Below are 20,043 nucleotides of genomic sequence, written 5' to 3' on the forward strand. Positions count from 1 at the left end.
TTGTAACATTCAGTAAGTTTACACTTAAAATTTGATTTTTTTTCCCAAATGTAAATCCCCCCCCTCCCTCCTATGTGACAATGATAGTTTTTAGGAGTGAGGTACATAAATGACTTCTCAACGTTTGGAACTTAGACTGAACATGAAAGACTTTTATACTTACTTGGATTTAAAGTATACTGTAAAATTTATTCATAGTTATGATTATTTTTGTCTGTAGTCTATCTAAATGTATAAAGTTTTTTGTCTAAGATTTGTAACTTTCAAATGGCTTAAATCTAACATTAAACTAACATAAAATTACATTCTTAATCTGTTTCAAGTTATGGGCATGGCCTATCTGTAAAGGGTACTACATTTCCCTAAGGTGCTTGTTTTGTTTTGAAAAAAATTACATTTTCTCAGTTGACATTTGTTCTCTCTCCTTGTTAATATGATTTTCAAGTTTCTAAATTCTTCTTTTGTTAGAAATTGTTATGGATTAAACAGTGATGTTTAAAAGATATTAATAGTTTAGAGCTGGATTACTTTTTAGGTTTTTAATTACCAATACTTCCAAAGATGGCTTCTGAATAGTTATTGGTATATTTTTTTTTGCCTGAGTTTACCTAAATGGATTGTGGGGGGAGGGTGAATAAAATTGGAATGTTTTGTTCAACAGGTAGTTAAATTTTGGTCATGATTGTTTATATGCTAGATTAGCATTATTATGTAATTTAATGTTTCTGGAAGTTCATTAAACAGATTAAATATAGAACTTTTTTTTTTTTTTTTTTTTAAAGAGACTTAACTATAAACCCTGTTGTTTCTGACAAAAAAAATGCCCTCTATATGTAGATACCAAGATACATATTTTTGGAGGGTGAATATTAAATATTAAAGTGCTTTAACAGCAGTGTATGAAAACATAAAAATCTTTGTTTATAACACATCAAGAAAACATAAAAATCAGTATGAAAACATAAAAAGTCTTTGTTTATAACACAACAAGATGAAGCACCCAAAACAATAAAAAAGTAACTAACCAGACAAAAAGTTAACTGATAAAACCTTCAGTGAGCTCTGAGGTTTATGGCTTGGACTTGGTGCAAGAATTTTGGGATGTTTATAAAATATCAATTAAGAGGAAATTTAGATATAAAATAAATATCTAATTATTTTATCTAATTATTTAAGTATCATTTGATACTTCCTGATAAGACTGGTAAGAAATTGAAAAATATTTTGTTGTAGATGAATTAGACATTGGCTGTAATTTAGCAGTAAAGTGATACATTACTTTTATGTGATACTCAAGAAATGAGTCCTAAAAAAATATTAAGTTGGTAGACATTGTTGTTAGACCTAACTATATTTCATGCACTGTCTGCTATCCTTATATCCCCTATTTTAAGTGCTTAGTTTTGTCTTCTGATTGTTTCATTTACATGTTACAATATATCAAAGTTGTGCCCTGTGAATCTTTTTTCTCTTTTTAATATAGTAGTTAAATTTTTTGTATATTCCTACTTCCCTGTCTAAACTTGACTTTTAAAATCCTGAAAAATTTCATGGTTACAAATAACCTGTGGTATGCTTGAACTGGATATATTATGGAATGTTGTGAAATGTTCTTGCTCATCAGTACAGGTTGAAGGGAAATGCATATATCTGAAAAACTTACATTCTAAAATATATAACTGCATTATTTTAAAGTAAAATAGTGTGTAATTGAACATTTCTTCCTGATTCCCAAGTTTTTAGCATAACATCTTTAATTCAACAAAGTTCAAGCATATAAAAAAATAGTCTGTAAACTTTTGTGATGTTGATAACAGGTACTTCTTGAGAAAGTATACAGTTCCCATTATCAAGATTTAAAAGAAAACTAACTAGATTTCAAACTTTATGTCTCATTATAACTTCTCTAGAGATATAACTGATTGCATAAAGTAGTGGATTCTGTGAAAGGTAAGGATTCTTTTACAAGAAAGAATGAACATACTGCTTTAGCTAAAACATTACAGGAGACCTTAAAAGAGGGAGTAGTTTGTCCCTATGTGAAATGAATCTGAAAGACTTTTTATAAGTTACTTTGGCATTCTTTCTGCTCTCCATTACTAGATAAAAGTCCTGTGATTTAAAATTAAGTAATTTCACAGCTGATAAAGATAAATTCTTTTTCTAATGTCTTGGAGGTAACATGAAAATAGCTTGTTCTGACAATTGATTTCAGGATTTCTAGAACTTGGAGATAATTTCAGCAGTTAGATTTGGGCTTTCTGTTTTCAGTTTTGTGTTGTACAACACTTCTTCCTGCTTCCAAGATTTCCTTCGTCTTACATTTAGTCTTTAACTTTTTAATTCCATTCCATTTTTAAAAAATATTTATTTTTTAGTTGGACACAATACCTTTATTTTATTCATTTTTTTTTATGTGATGCTGAAGATCGAACACAGGGTCTTGCACATGTGAGGCGAGCACTCTACTGCTGAGCTACAACCCCAGCCCCATTACATTTTTTTTTTAACAACTACAGTTTCATATTCACTCATGTCATACAACTTCCATTGATTGCCATGTGTGTTTCATCCTTGGAGGATGCAGAGATAAATGTATCATATTTCCTACTTTCAGTAAGTTCAGAGTTTGTTGCATGAACTGGGGAAGTTAGTAATTATTTGTTATACGGTGGGCAAGTGCTTTAACAGCAGTGTATATTGGCAAACTCAGGTGTATAAAGATTCAGACTGCATGTATAACTGACAATGCTTACTGGAGGATAAGCCCTGAACCAACTCTTGAGAGTAAATATGACAGATGAAGGACAGAAAAATGTTAAGGTCCATTTGGAAAATTACAGGGGAATAACTGTATCCCAGGAGCTTTATATTTTTAATATTTTTAATAGTTATTGCTTTCTTCCTAATTTAATTTTTGGACCTTGAACTGTGAATCTGTATTATTAATGAGGGGCTCTTTAAAATTATTTAGATCTTTCACCTAAGTGAATTTTTCATCAATATTTTAATTAAATCCAAGAAGAACATAATGAGCCCTGGTAATGTATGATAATTCCCACTTGGGTAATGAAGTTTTTTTTTTTTTTTTTTTTTTTTTTTGGTACTGGGGATCAGGGGTACTACCACTGAGCTACATATTCATCCCTTTTTTATATTTTGCAATTTATTTTGAAACAGGGTCTTGCTAAGTTGCTTAGGCTGTCCTTGAACTGGGGATCCTCCAGCCTCCCAAGTTGCTGAGATTATAGGCTTGTGTCACCAGGCTGAAAGGTTCTGTTTAAGGGTCGAATAGCACTTTTATAACACTCAACATTTTTGTCATGGTGTGTTTAAAGTCTGTTTTGTTGAGCTGTAAGCTTCATGTTGAGCATTAAGGATTCCTGTTTTTATTACTATATACAATATTTAGACCTTATAGGCTCTTAATAGAAAATAGTTTTAATAATCTAGAGCACCAAACTCAACATGTCACTAAAAAGTCCAAAAATACCATCATGTTTCTTACCTTAAATATATATTTCCTGCACTTTAGAGACCCTCAGGCTTTAATTCTGCCTTTTTTTTTTTTTTTTAACTTAATGTATACTTTTTTTTAAAGCTTGGTAAACAAATGTTGGAAGGACTGGAATTACTCTTAAGAGGCCATAGAGAGAGTTGAAAATAAGAGCAACAGGAAAACATTTAAAAAACAGTTGCAAGACTTTTTTTTTTTTTTTTCCAAAGAATAGTTTACAGGAACTTAATGTTGTGAAGAACAGGTTAATTGGTACATTTGTTAGATGACAAAAGAACATGTATTTCTGAAAGGTTTCTATCCAAATGATGCAATTTGAAACTTTTTTTTCTTTTGGTATTCATATTGAGACCCAAGATCTTGCACGTGATATCCAAGTGTACTGCCATTGAGCCCCATCTTTAGACTTTTGTAAGGATTTTTTTTTTTTTTTTTGAGAAGGGGTCTTGCTAAATTGTGTCAAGTTGGGATCCTTCTGCCTCAGTCTCTAGTAGCTGGGATTCCATAGGCATGCACCACTACACCCAGCTAAACACTTTTAATGTTAAAGGCTTTTTTATTTTTAAATTGGAAAGATTTACTTAATGAGGTGAAACATAGTAGGCACCAGTATTTATTGAACAAAATAAATTGAAACAATTATCTGAAGAAACTAAATTAGTACAGTTTAATATTACTACCTGACAATTTGTAGAGGTAGAGTTTTACACTTAATTATGTTTGTTTACTTGGCTATGAAACATGTAAAATTGAGTCGCTGAACATATTTCTCTCAGTGTTGTATGAAAACCTGTTACAATGATGTGAAAAAATAGTATAATTATTGCTGCAGCTTTTATTTTGTTATAAAAAGTAAGCTTTATTCCATTGGCATTTCCTGGTCACCTAAGCTGAGAAAATAAGGTTGCAGTGTATAATTACTTATTTGTTAAAATTATGTGGTGTCTAAGAAATTGGATGACCTAAAGTGGATTGTTTAATTCAGCTTTGGTTTATATGTTTCTGGGATTACAATTAAAAATTTCACTGAATGTCTTTACTTCTGGTCCAGCCACATAGCATTTTATCTTAATATTGTGCTCTCCTGAGTTCTGCGACTATTTAAGGATAGGTAGAAGAGCTAGTTATTTTGTTGCTAAAAACAAAAATTGGTTTATTTACCATGTGTTAATTATAGTCCTAAATTCATAGAAATGAGATGCTTATATATTAGGCAGCTTAAAATAGTAAGGTTTTATGATTTAATCCTGAAGACATTTATTTCTGTACTTGGACGTAGTGATTTGAAAATCTTAATACTAGAAATATGGCCTCGTTTCAGAACACCCACTAAGCAACTGTGGGAATTCAACATACTAAATGGCTGGTAGTGCTGCAGTATTTTTTAAAATTTCCCCACCTACTGTTACGTAATAGTTTATAGTAATATATACAGAACAGGAGTATTTGTGTCAAGAACAAAATGTATTGAAGCCCAAGGAAATGTGAAACATTGTCACATCTTGTGGTGGGCACTAAGGATCTAAAGATGAATAGATATAAAATGCTGGTCAGTGAATGTCTGACATAAGTCAGGTGGCATATGTTGTGGTGGCATGTAAGGCATGAAAAGAATTGTTTTGGGGGCTTAGAACAATTTTTTAAAAATGTGGAGTCCCTATTTTAAAAACATAACTTTGAAAAATTTTGCTAAGAAAGTTTAATAATTCTGTTACAAACATTTCTCTGATATTTGTGTACAATATTTAAAAATTTTAGTGAAAATAATTGGGAGGTGGCGGTGGGTACTAGCATGGAACTCAAGGTCACTCAACCACTGAGCTACATCTCCAGCCCTATTTTGTATTTAGAGACAGAACTGAGTTGCTTAGCGGCTCCAACTGCTGAGGCTGTCTTTGAACTCCAGGCGTGTGCCACCACATCTGGCTTAGTGAAAATAATCTTTATTTAAATATTTCTCTTAGAGTATTGTGCAGACCATACATTGCAGTATAATGTTACTCTATGAAAACTAATGCTAAAATTATTTAGGAACTATTAAAAATGAAGTCCACTGACTTATTGTTGTTCAGGAAAATATGGTTGTAAAGGATTTGATAAAACATACTTTACCAGCTTGTTAATTTTAAACAGGATTAATTTTAGTCCTGACTAACTGCACAGAACCATTAGAGGTAATGTTTTAGTTTAAAGGTTTTTGTAATAGGAAAAAAGGACTTAGTAAATTTGCTTTAAAAGTCAGCTGTAAAATTCTTCTAGAGTTTTAGTGCTATGAATAATGCTTTAATGTATGACTAATTATCTGCATACAAAATTATGAAATACTTGTATGGCCTTTTATCACTTGAAGCTTAGTTATACTTGACATTTTTTATGTATATATGTATATTTTATTATGATAATTAATTCAGCAATCATAGGAAGATTTTTTTAAAAATATTTTTTTAGTTGTAGATGGACATAATACCTTTATATATCTTTATGTGGTGCTGAGGATCGAACCCAGTGCTTCACCCATGCTAGGCGAGCGGTCTACCACTGAGCCACAACCCCAGCCCTCATGGGAAGATCTTGATTCTTGTTTTATTAAAGAAAGTTGAAATTGCTTAATATAATTGAAGTTTTATTATATTTTACTATACTTAAATTCTTTGAAAATTGATCATTCATAAATGTTAGTCATGTGATAAAAATTTAAAATTTTAATTAGCACTACTGTAACCATTATCCTGTTTGTATAACTATGCAGATTGATAATATGTGAGTTGCTTCCAAGAGTAACTAAAAATCTCTAATGTTAAATAAATGTTGCAGAGACAGAAGGAAGATATCTGGTATGAGTTAAATAATAAATCACTTGATCCTAGCAGATTACTAAATGATTTTCATATGTATAGTATGGGAATTTTTTACATCAAGCTTCTTTGTGAGAATTATATTTTGGAATTTGTCTTGGTCTGCTTGGCCTACTATAACAAAATACTATGGATGTACAGCTTAAACAAAAAGTACATTTCTCAGTTATAGAGGTTAGAAAGTCCACAATCAAGGTGTCAGCCAGTTCCCCTTTTTGTAAGAGCTCACTTGCAAAATGGCTATTTTCCTATTGTAGCCTTACTTGGAAGAAAAAGCTCTCTGGTTTCTTATAAGGGCACTAATCCCATGAAGACCCCACACTCATCACTTCTCAAAGGCCCTATTTCAAATACCATTTTCCTTAATAAGTGCAACATAAGCCATAGTAACATTACATATAAAAGATAGCTGATAGTTCATAGCAGATGGGAATTATAGGATTGTATTTGTTGTGTTAGAATATAAAGATGTCTCCTGCCTTTCAATATGTGGAGTAGCTTCTGATTGTAGAAATTTCTGGTTAACTGTTTAAGTTGAACCAATGTTCAGTGCTCCCTAATGTTTCTTTGATCTTGGATGAGGAGCAGTCTTGCTTTGGAGTGCTTAAACACTACCCAAAAGTTAGTTTGAAAACCCAAAATACATTATATAAGTTATATTAAAACTAAACTGTCAAGATAGTAGATAAATAAAATAATTAGTAAGCCTAGAAGTCTTCAGAAGATTTCTGATAGTTTATATAGAAAAAGTAATGGAAAAAATTTATATAATCAGACCTAGTAATGTTTGGGTTTACACATTAAAAAATGAAGCATTAAATGCAGTTAACTTGTTTGTAATTTACAAGTACTAAAAATCATTTTTAAGTTGGAAATTCTTTATTGTAGTCATCTTAGTGTTTAAAATAGCAGCCACGTTTTATTTCTCTTGCTTTATACTATCAACTGTTAGGTACATGGGTAACAATTACATAGATAATTGTAGAGGAGGGAAAAGTGGCTTCCCTTCATCTTTGTGTATTCTTTGGGTGCAATTCTCCTGCCTCAGCCTCCTGAGTAGCTGGAATTACAGGCATGTGCCATGCTCCTTAAGATTTTTAAAGATGGTTTAAATACTAATTTTTGGTCAGTGCATGTTTCTGGTACAACAGTCAGCAGATAATTTTGAAACACCTTCTGTTTAGTTTTTGTTTCTGGGACACCACTACAAGTTTTATCTATGCTTTGTGTGTGTGTGTGTGTGTGTGTGTTTGGTGTGTATTTAATTTGTACATATACATTTTTTTTCATACATGGTAGCATACTGTGCTTTTTAGAGCTCAGTTTTTCTCATTTAACTAATATTTATCATATAGTACTTTTTCTGTTCTAAGATATGTTTAATAAGCATTTTGATATTGATTATTAATCTTCATTACAATCTTGAGAAATAGGTAATATTCTTTTGTCACAGAATAAGAAACCAAGGCATAGAAACTTTAAGTAGCATGTTGGTTATGGAGCTGAACTCCAGCAGACTGGGTAGAATCCTCACTATTAGCCTGTTTGCTGATATACAGTAGTTTTCCTTTACCTGTATGGGCATGTTCCAAGACCCTCAGTGGATGCCTGAAATCGTGGGTAATAACTGTGTATCTAAACTTTTTTCTTTACATACCTATGATAAAGTTTAATTTACAAATTGGGCACAGTAAGAAATTTACACTATCTAATAATAGAATGGTATTACAGTGATAACAGAGCTAATTTCAGTAGCAGGTATAGTGTAGATATGTTGGATTCCAGGTGGGATGAAACAGTGTGTGAGATTTCATCATACAGTTCAGGGGGGTGCACAGTTTAAAACTTACGCATTGTTATAGAATTTTTTTTTGATTTGTTAGGATTGTGGTTAATTGCAAATACTCATGAAAAGCAAAAATATGAATAAGGGAAAACTAGTTCTTATGCAGTTGTTTCATACCAATACATAGTTATTGCCCCATTCTTTTAAATAACTACATAGAGTTCTATCTAAGAACTAATTAAAAAACACTAATTTTTCATCTAACTAGGTCCTTGTTGGTGGATTCAGAGGTGTTTCCATGTATTGTTGGTCCAAAATATGCCAGTATCAGAATCCTTGTGCCTATGTAATGCCTGCATCATTTTGACTATATAGAGTATCTCTACATGTTTTTCTTCCTTTCAAATTTTGGAGTACAGGAGTCTTGTATTTATATAGTTTTGTTTTTTGACTTGAGGCTTTTTCTTTTAGTGGGTGAGTTAGTGCATCTATATTATGGTGTTATAATTAGTTCATCTTTTAGTGGATGGTGTAAAGCAGTACAATATGAAGATGTCACATACTCAGTCCATTTATTCCCTCAATTTTTCTTGGTTATACAACATTGTCAGGGATTGTAACATTTGTATTTTATTCTTCAGCCATAACCATATCTTAAATAATCTTAGACCAGTAGTTAAATGGATTATGCTTAAAACTTGTCCTTTTTTTTTTTTTGTCATAGCTTTTCTTATTTGTTGCATGGTTGAACTTCATCATCTAGTATTTCCCTAAAATCAGTTTATAGGAACAACATTCTGAGTTTTTGCATATTCAAAAATGTTTGATGGTGTTTTTATACTGAACTATTCAGTTAGACTAGGCATAAATTTTGAGGTATACGTTTTTTTCCCCCCAGAGGACTCTATAAGTATTCCTCTACTGATTTTTTTTTCCTTTTTAAAATTTTTAAAATTCTTTTTAGTTATACATTACAGTAGAATGTATTTTGACATACATACGCAGAGTATAACTTTCCACGGGATTTTTTTTTTTTTTTGTAAACATTGATAACTCTCTCCCTCTGCTTTTTTATGTAGCAATGCTCTTGCCTAGATTATCAAAGGATTCTCTTTTTAAATCTTTGAAGTATAGTGATTTTACTATTTATCCTGATTAGTTTGTACTTATTTTTCTTAGGAAAAGGTATAGTTTGTACTTATTTTTCTTAGGAAAAGGTATGTCCTTTCAAACTATGACTTCTTTGTTCAGTTCTGACTCTTCTCTGAGCAGTGCCAAATGAGGTCTGTGAAAGCTTCAGATGATCCAAGCCACAGGGATTGTTGGGTTTGTTGTTCTGGCTGTGTCATGTACTTTAGCGAACTGATATTGATAGTTTTTAGATTTGAGGCTTGCATCTATCCCTCTGGCTTGAGATTTTCTTAGCATTCCTCTTTTATTATCTTTATTGCGTTTGGCAACTCTTCTTATATAATGTGATTAGGGAGGTTTCCTGGTTATTTGAAGATGATGTTCATATTTCTGTTTCTCATTCTTCTCTCCCAGTTTTGAGAATTTTCAAGAGGAAAAGGAGGCCATCTTTCCTCTGCCATTTTTCAAACTAGAAATCTTAAGAACTGTTGGTCTGCTTTTGTTAAGCACATATTTTATTCTTTACAGTAAAATTATCTTACGTGCCAGTGTAGTCTTCTGAAAGCCAAAACCTATTTATTTACAGAGGGTGTATTAGATTCCCCCTCCCCCTCCATGCTTGCTGGGGAAGTACTTGCACTGAGCTACATCCCAGCTAATAGATCAGAAATTTTTAAGTTAAAGTCACATTTTATCATTTTAGTTTGATTGTATCACTTTGTGTTTATGAAGCCCTGTGTATTAAAAAAACATTAAGAATGATACTAGAGACTATTGCCGCTGGTTGGGCACTATTTTTGGACTACTTATTAATTCTTTAGTATGTTTTAATGTTGATTCCTTTTCCTACTGGATCTGAAAATTGAACTTTGACGTTCTAGATTCTGCCAGTACGATAGTTTTACTTTAAGACCTTATATAATAACAGTAGTTATGCAATAATTTGGTATTCTGAGTGGCATTTTGTTTTTGAAGGAAAATGTCAATTTATTTTTCTCACTTAATGACTCTATTAAAAGAAATGCTTAAAAATTTTCTGTTCTCTGGTTTGAATGTATTCATTTGGTTTGGTTCCATTTTACCTATCTTTTCTGCATTAGCAAGAGTACAGGTGGCAATTGAGAGATTGGTATTTTTCCCCCCTCATTTCTTCTACGCGACTGACAATATTACTTTTGTAGTTCCAAATATAAAAGTACATCTGACAAACTCATAGAATATTTTAATGCTTGCTATATTATTGGAGATTTTAATTTTAAGTCTTTGTCACCCCTGTTATTGATAAATTCATGCTTTTAAAAATTTCAAATTTTTAATGGTTTTGAAAAAAATCTATCAATGTTCTAATTTGTTTGGTAGATGACCCATGTTTGCTACTAAATTTACTGTGAATGCTTAAAACATTATGAGAGATAATAGATATTCCTCAGAAATTTTTTTTTTATTGAAATAAATTCGAGAAATCTTGTTTAATGTAATGCCCCCTGTGAAGAATATAAAGAACACAAATAATTTCTTCCGTAAAGGCAGTGTATAGTTATGTTTGGAAACATACTCCAGATCTCTTTGACCATTGGAACTAGATGTTATGGAAATACAGTTTGGGAAATTCTGAGAATGTATTAGAGAATATTTTCAGATTAACATATCATTAGGATATTCCAAAATATGTGTTTACATGACATTATGATTTCCCAAGGCTTGGGGACTAATGTGCTTTTAAATATGAAAATGTCCTAGTATGTAAATAAACTCAGAATATTTAATAATGCTAGTGTCTTCTATTTTCCAAGGTTTCTTTTTCTATAATCCTAAGAATTTTATTAGAATTGATCTTCCACACCGAATGTAATTCTTCATTGCCCAGTATATATTAAAATTTTCATCTTTGGAGCGACTTTCTATTAAGACTTAGTAGTATTAGGACTTAATTTTAGTGCTTTAAGGTGCCTATGAAGTCATATCATGTACCCGCTAGACTTATTTTTTATGTTAAAAAACTGCTAGACTTATTTTTCATGTTAAAAAAGAAAAAATTGAGGCCTAGAAATAGTTTTTGCTCACATCGCATTGCAATTTATCAAGGGATTTAGAACCAAAACCCTACAGTTCTAGATCTTTCACTTCTTCCCTCTTTACTGCATTTTCTTTTTTGTATTTCACTTTTAAGCACATTTCTTTTTAAATGAAAATTAGCTAAATGATATCTCCATTAAATGAGAGAATTGAGGGAAAGGATTGAATCACTTTGGTGTTGAGTATGAGGTGAGTCAAATTTAATAAGAACCTATGTAAGCTGCTAGACATCCAGTTCCTCCTCATTTATCTAAATTATATTTTCTCTTCTTTCTCTCTCTCCTCCACCTTTTGTCTGTGCACCCTCTGGCCCCCCCCCCCCCCAGTAAGAGAGAATAATTTTAAAATAAGCATGTATCCTCACCAGTTTTACTACTAATAATAATCAGGGCTAGGTCTTAAGAACAGGTGAATGGGCCAAGGATAGATGAGTTCAATTCTTTTCTGAATTGAGCTGCATCATCACTTCCTAGTGGTCAGTTATGAAAAGATTTATCTATATAGTCTACTATTATTAGACAAGTGCACTTAAATGACTAGAGCTGATATGGTTTTGGATTTAAATTTATAAAACTTCTTTTTTTAGCGTGCGTACTCAGAAAGATACCACTTAGTAGAAAGTAATTGGACTTTATATGAATTATGCATTTGATATAAGTGTATTTTTGAAACACATTTTTAAGTGCCAGAACAATCAGTAAACTACCAGTGTGATCTGTAGGATCAGGACTGAGTTGGGGGGGGGGAAGTAATTTTTAAAAAATAGATATTTTGAGTTTTCTGTATTCTGTTGGCTAATCTTTTTCCCTAAACCATAGAAAACCATCCAACCTTTGCAACCCTTTTTCCGTCAAACATTTTTCTTGGTTCATGTGTCCAATTTAGCTTATTTACATGATTATATTTTTTATTGTATTCTGAAATAGAAGAGGCATATATCATTGTAGATGATAGTCTCATGACTTTGTCATATTTAATTTCTTTAAGCCAATGTTTCCTTATCTATAAATGGGCCTTAATCTGTCTCAGAATTATTTCAATAACTTAATGAACTGACTGCTAAAAGCATTTAGCACAGTCTTGGCATATAGCACTTGCTCAAAGATTATTTTTTGCTGCTGCAACTACTATTGTCAGATTCATATCTTACTATTTGACAAATAATTTCCCTAAATCTTGGTTATCTGTTAAATGGGAATACTGCTACCCGGGGTGCTTACTCCTTAAGAACTGTTTTGGAAATCAAATGTAATTATGTGAAAGTAGTTGGTAAACTCCCCTGAACTGATCTAGCAAATTTTATACTATTAGGACAGGGCGGGGTGGGGGATGGTGGTAAAAACCGGGAGTGGAGATCTGCTTTTTTGGGAAAGAGTTTAATTGAATGCTGTAAAACAGGTTTGTCTTTCCTGAGTTCTGGCAGACTGAGACACATGTGGACATAAACTTCCTTCTAGGCCAGGCAGACAAAGTACAGGCTTCTTTGTTTGGTGATTGTTATTTAGAGATACATCATTCCTTGCAAATTGAAGATTATCAAGATTTCTGTTTCATTGGTGTTCTTGATATAGTACTCATAAAATCTTAGATGAAGAATCTGTGGCAGTGTACAGACCCTTTTAACTTAGTATCTATTTACTTTTAGAATTTGGCCTCAAATTTCTTTACCTTATTCCACTTTATGCCCTGCCATGTCCTCCTCCTCTCTCTCATCATCCCAACTCCCATGTCTTTTTCCTGGGAGAGATTAAATAGTTAATTATGGTGTATATTTTTTTATGTCTTCTCTGCTCTTACACAGATGTGTAACTCTCACATAAATTTATACTTTTTATTTTTATTAAAAAAACCCAAATCATATTATGAAGAAGATGCATTTTTGGAAGTTAGGTCCCAAGATCAGCACATATAGTAACAACAGTCTGTGAATAGCCCCTTCAAAATTCTGTAAATGCTCATAAAGTATATTACATGTGACTTTGCAAGATATTACATACGATTATGCATATATAGTATATGTAAATATGATAATTTATATAGTTGTATTTTATAGAGAGATGGTTAGTAGATTATTTAGATGTTGCTTAGGTACTACAGCAAATTACGAACATTCCAATTTACCAATTCTTACTATTTCTTGTTACTTTTGTTTCCTGTGATTTTTATCAGTTATTGGTTATTTAATGTTTTTCTGTTGCCTTCAACTCAAATTTTCCCATGAATAATTTGGGAAACTATTACCACCCACTCAACCTGGCCTCTTGAGTAATTTGAAAATGAGTTGGTATCCTGAAAAATAATTCACATATTCTTACTTTAGATTGAGTGGAAAGGCAAAATAGTGCTATTTAAATTATTTCTTTCTCTTTTTTGCTGAGTTCACAGTTGAAGTACATATAAATTTATTGCTCTGAATATTTTTGTTCTGTGGCCTATTTTTTTTTTTTTTTTTTAACTTTCTCCTTAGGTCCAAGATCAGCACATATAGTAACAACAGTCTATTTTTTTTTTTCCCCCTGAAGTGCTGGGGATTGAACCCAGGGCCTTAGACATACTAGGTGAGGACTATCACTGAGTCATATCCTTGACCCTTTTGATGGCTACATAATATTATATAAAACAGATGAAGCATAATTTATTCAGTACCCTGTTGTCAAACATTTGGTTTGTGCCCCGCCTCTTCTTTTCCTATCATTATTACTTCATTGAGTTTCTTCTTGTATATGTCTTCAGTATTTTTATGCCATATTTTTAGTCTTGAAATTTCTAAATCAAATAGTAATAATATATAATATAGAAATACAATATAAAATGTATATTACTAATGAAGATGTCTTTCTAAATCTTTCAAGACAGTCTGGGGAGGAACTCAGTTTGAGCATTTGCTTCAAAAGGGAAACATAACTTTGGACTGAATTTATGGAAGCAACTTAACAAACGTTGAATTAGCATACTACCTTACCCTGTCTTTACCTTTAAACATAGCTGAGAAACTAACACCCTAAATTTGATATTTCTCAATTCCTTATGTGTTTCTAAATTTTAGATGTAAACTGTTTTCACTCAACAATCAGGCACCTAATGTTTGGGAGTTTTTTTGCCCCCACCAACTAATATTTTTATTTTCTGGACACCAAATGGGTGTCTTATAATTCATTTTGACACCACCTGTAGTTCATTTCTGTTCCAGAAGTTAAAGAACTTGGTGCCAAAAGAGTGCCCCACTTTATTTTTTTTTAATTTTTATTTTTAAAAAATATTTATTTTTTAGTTGTAGTTGGACAAAATACCTTTATTTATTTTTATGTGGTGCTGAGGATTGAACCCAGGGCCTTGCACGTGCTAGGCGAGCACTCTACTGCTGAGCCAACAACCCCAGCTCGCCTGCCCCTACTTTAGACAACAATCACAAGTCTGTATCATCTGTACTTTAAACACCTTTCTCAAGTTCAGTGAATGATGAACAGTTCACAGTACTCAGGAAGGCAGTTCAATTTCTGGTTTATTATAAAGTATACAACTCAGGAACAGTCATGAAATAGATGTGTGGGGTAGAGTGTGGGGAATGAGATGTAGATATCACATATCCCCTCTCAGTGCATCCACCTTCTTACCACCTTGATGTATTCACCAAACCAGGATACTCCAAACCCTGTAATTTAGGGATCCTTATGAATATTTCATAGTGTGATTGATTAAATCACTGACAGTCTTTTTTTTTTTTAATTTATAAATAGTGATAGACTCAGGAAGCTGCAAAAAATAACACTTTACCCAGCTTCTCACAATGTTGTCATCTAATACAATAGTATAATATCTATATCAAAACTAGAAAATTGACAGTGGTATTAAGTTATTCACTTCTGTCCCCACTTTTTTATGTATTCATTGAGTATGTGTATAGTTCTGTGTATTTTTACCCCATATATAGATTCATTTAACAACTCTCAAAGTCAAGATACATTCTGGTTCTATCACCAATAAGTCAACTCTCCCTACCCTACCTTGACCCCATCCCCTAGCAACCACTTCTGTCTTCTCCATCTCTACTGTTTTGTTGTTTCAAAGAAGTTATTTAGGAATTATAAAGTGTGTAACCTTTTGAGATTGACTTTTCCACTAAGCTCAAGGTCCCTGAGATCAAGTTTCTTATATGCATCAATAGTTCATTCATTTTTATTGCTGACTTATGTTTCTTTGTGTAGCTGTATTAAGGCTTGTTTAACTATGTATTCACTGGAGGACATTTGGGTTGTTTCCACTCTGTATCATTATGAATTAAACTATTTTGAATAGTGGAATACAGATTTTTGCAAGAATATGTGTTCATTTCTTGGTGATGAATGCCAAGGAGTAGTACAGTTGCTAGGTTGTATAGTAAGGATATGTTCAGTTTTATAAGTATAGTAACTGCTATTTTGTATACTGACTATACCCCTATTTTGCCTTCCCACCAGCAATGTATGAGATAATGTTGTATTAGCATTTGGTATTATTACTATTTTTTTCCCCTCTGTATGTGCTCTGTTAGTTGTATAGTGACATTTCATCATGATTTGATTTTTGTGTGTGTGGGGGTATCAGCAATTGAGCTCAGTGGCACTCAACTACTGAGCCACATCTCCAACCCTGTTTTGTATTTTATTTAGAGATGGGTTCTCAATGAGTTGCTTAGCGCTTTGCTTTTGCTGAGGCTGGTGTTGATCCTCCTGTCTCAGCCTCTGGAGCTGCTGGGATTATAGGCATGCACCACTGTGCCCAGCTTGATTTTAAGTTTTTTTTAACTGGCCTGTGTTAGTGTTGTGGGTATAAATTTCTGGATGTATATATTTCTGGAAGAACATTGGACTCCTAAATAAACTACTCGACTAATTTACTCTAGTAAACTAGTTTCTTGATCTTTCCTGTTCTGTCAGTTGTCTTAGAAATTAATAATTTATTAAGTTGACTTTTTTTCTCCTTTCTAGCCTAAAATCTAAATTGCATGTTCCCTTATTTTTCTGCCACACTTGCCCTCTAAATCTCAACTTTAGATTAATTTAAGAATACAATTTAGATTGCCAAATACTGGCAGAAAAAAAGCCGCAGCTTTGGAGATTGGCGCTCCTATAAATTAATACCTAAATTTATCAAACTCTGTAATTTTGTCTCTGGTCTATGTCATCATTACTTCTTTCAAAACCCTACCTCTCTTGTTCTCAGCAGATTAATTTGCTTTTGCTTTGCCAAACAAATATGATGCTATATGTAATTTGAGATAATTATCACCCTTGACTTCTTCCTGTTCCTCTTATTCCCAAATGAACTTGTCTGCAACTGAAATCCGTTCTGATTTCCTGTTTGAAAGGGAAAAAGATCCTTCCTTTCTAGTTTTCTGCTAATATGTTAGATCTTTTTGACTACTACTAAAATTCAACTAGCTGAACTGGCTGCTACTTTGACAATATTTTTTTCTAGTTCATGTATATCTCTGTTTTTCCATCTGTCCATCCCTAAATGTTTATCTTTACCAAAGTATTAATATGTTTTTCTTCTGCATGCTCTTCGTTGATACTCTCATCTCAGACCTTTGTTGTTGACACCAAAGTTAGATCTTTATTTCTAGCTCAGACATTTCTTTATTCCAAATCCATATTTTCAAATACGAACTAAGAACTTTAGTGTAAGCTTGTCCAAAATGCTACTTTGCTCTTTTTTATATTCCTTAATTTGAATATCCGTTCTGCATCTACCTAATTGCTTAAGCCAGCAGCTTAGATATTATTTTGTGCCCCCCATTCCCATTCATCCTTGTTTTGATTTTGTCTCTAAAACATCTCTTGAATTATTTCCATCTTCTCTGATGACTTTTTGCTTTTAGTGATTCTCAAGTACAGCAGACAATATTTATATGAAAATTAGTATTCTGAAATAATAGTAATCTAATTAAAATCATCATAATATCCGAAGTAATTGAGAAGAGACATGAGAAGAATGTTTTGTGTCATGTAAATGCTTAGGTACAGTGGCACTTAGAAAACAATGAAGAATTATATTTTGCATGTGAATATGAAAATGCTTAGGCACAATACTAGAAAATAAGAATACAAATGTGTGTGTATATAATCACATATATCATGAATATAATAGGTGCAAGTACAAACCAATACAAATGTATCATTTGTGACTCTCACCAAGATTGGTATGATTATCAGAAATAATGAATAAATTTAAATGTTTCAAGTTTAAAAAAGTAGTCTTCCTTCTATTATGTAGATATTACTTTTTACTTCCTGAAAAGTGCAAAAACTATTGTAACTATACTTTTCTCATTGACCAAGACATAGATAAAGTGCTTTGCTTGTGTTTTCAGCACAGAATTTAGGCACTTGAAAAATATTTGTCAGGGGTTCATCAGAGAGGGAGGAAGGAAATTCAGATAGCCGGGGAGTGCACAGGGAATTGGGGGGGTGGGCAGTGAAACTTAACCAGATACCTCGCTGTACATTTGTTGAAAACTATAGAATGTACAACACAGTTGAGATCCTTTTCTCAACTGCAGCTTCATCTTTATTATTCACAATTCTGAAAAATTATGTTCAATTTAGTTTGTCTCATAATGTTCTTGAATCTCAGTCCTTACATGTAAAAAATTTTCTCATGGAGTGTTCTTCATTGTTTTTCTATCTGATTATTTGTCCTTTGAAGGCAAGAACTAGGTCTGTTTACTCAGCACTTAGCGTAATATTGATACATGGGAGGAGTTCAATACATATTTCTCAAATAGATGAATGACATAATTACAGTTTTCTTTTGCTTGAGGTCTTCTGTGGACTACTATTTAGAAACTGTTTACCTATGTCTTATTGGTGTCTTCCATACTTGACCCATTATAAAAATGCCCAAATAGATAGTTTTTGTGATTGCATTTAAAAAAATACATTACCAGGACTGTGCTACAAAATAGTCTGTAGTTCTTTTTCTCCCAGGCACAATTTAGTTGTAAATTATTATTATTATTATTATTATTATATGCCTTTATTTATTTTTATGTGGTGCTGAGGATCGAATCCAGGGCTTCACACATGCCAGGTGAGTGCTCTACCGCTAAGCCATAATCCAAGCCCTAGTAAATTATCTTTTTATTATTTTCCTATAGTAGTGTACATATTTTTAAAATTAAAATTTTTTTTAGTTGTTAATGGGCCTTTGTTTTATTTATTTATATGTGGTGCTTGAGACTCGAAACCAGTACCTCACACATGCTAGGCAAGTGCTCTACCACTGAGCTACAACCCCATCCCTCCCTTTAAAAAAAATTTTTACAGTAGTGTATATCTATTATGTCATGGTTAGGAGGCATTTAAAGTTAAACAATTGAATTACAAAGCAGTAAAATTATTTCCAAGGAAGGAAACTGTTTGAAATTGTGTCCTTTTAATGTAACCCCTGTATTCCAGAAAATGGTGTGACATATCACCACAACCCTACTTATTGGATATTGACAAGTTATACGTTCTATATAAATTTCAGAGTTGTGGCAGCATTTATGACAGCATCACAAATATTTTTCTTCCTACTCTCATTTAATTTTTTAAAAACTAAAAACCCAGTCATTTTATACTAGATTTAATGGCAAATAAGAATGCAGTTATTGGGTATTTTGATGTATAATAACCCAGCTTTTGAACCAGTTCTAATATCTTTAGCCTTATCTGGAAGACGGTGGAATGTATGCTAGGATATTCCTGATAGACTTACCATTTTTTTATAAATAATCATTGTGTTCATGAAAGTATATTTGTATGTATTTGTACTTGAGGAAAAGAAAAAATTTTCTTGGTAGTATTAACAAAATATGTGCCTTTTCAAATTGAATAGCATTTGTGAGCAAGGTTATTTTTTATCTAATGTTGAACTTGATTGAAAAAAGTCTTTTCCTATTTGAATTGCTACTCTTTAAAAAAATATTAAAATGTTTTCCCCCAAAAAAATGGTTTTTAAAATTCTATTTCAAATGCATCAATCAACACCTTTTTTTTTTTTTTTTCCTCTTAGCACTGGGCTTTGAACTCATGGCCTTGCACATACTAGGCAGACACTACTACTGAGATACATCTCCACCCTTTTTTTTTTTTTTCTTTTAATTATTTTGAGATTGCCTGGCTTGGCCTGGAACTCGAAATCTGTCTACCTTAGCCTCCTGAGTAGCTGGAATCAGATATATACTACTGAGCTTAGTGCAAATGCTGCTTTAGAACTGCATATTGTAGATTTGTATTGTCCAATGTATGCTTTGTATTGTTTGTGTAATTTTTTGAAGTAATTTTAGATTTATATTATTTATAAAAACAGTTCTCTTTTACTCTTCCCTCAGTTTGCACTAATTCTAACATTTTCTATAACTATGCTATGATTATTGAAATCCCAGATTTGATATTGGTACAATACTATGAACTAAATCACAAATTATAGCCTGGGTTTGAGATTATACCAGTTTTTCCATGCACTCTTCTCTCACCTGTGCGAGTGAAATTTGATCACATGTATAGATTCTTATGAACACTACCATAAAGTTCAGAACTGTTCATCACTTCTGAGAAACTCTTGTTACCTTTATAATCACACCTTCACTTCAACCCCAAGTCATCACACCACTAACTCATTATCTATCACTTTAATTTTGTCATTTAAGAATA

At 32.2% G+C, this 20,043-nt stretch overlaps 1 protein-coding gene across 1 annotated transcript in view; it reads left to right on the plus strand.

The window, feature by feature from the left end:
• The window catches only part of Shoc2 (SHOC2 leucine rich repeat scaffold protein), a 98,550-nt gene that overhangs the window by 1,113 nt on the left and 77,394 nt on the right, over positions 1–20,043 (plus strand). The window lies entirely within an intron of this gene.

Source organism: Marmota marmota, unplaced genomic scaffold, assembly GCF_001458135.2.
Source record: "Marmota marmota marmota unplaced genomic scaffold, marMar, whole genome shotgun sequence".
Lineage (NCBI taxonomy): Eukaryota > Metazoa > Chordata > Mammalia > Rodentia > Sciuridae > Marmota > Marmota marmota.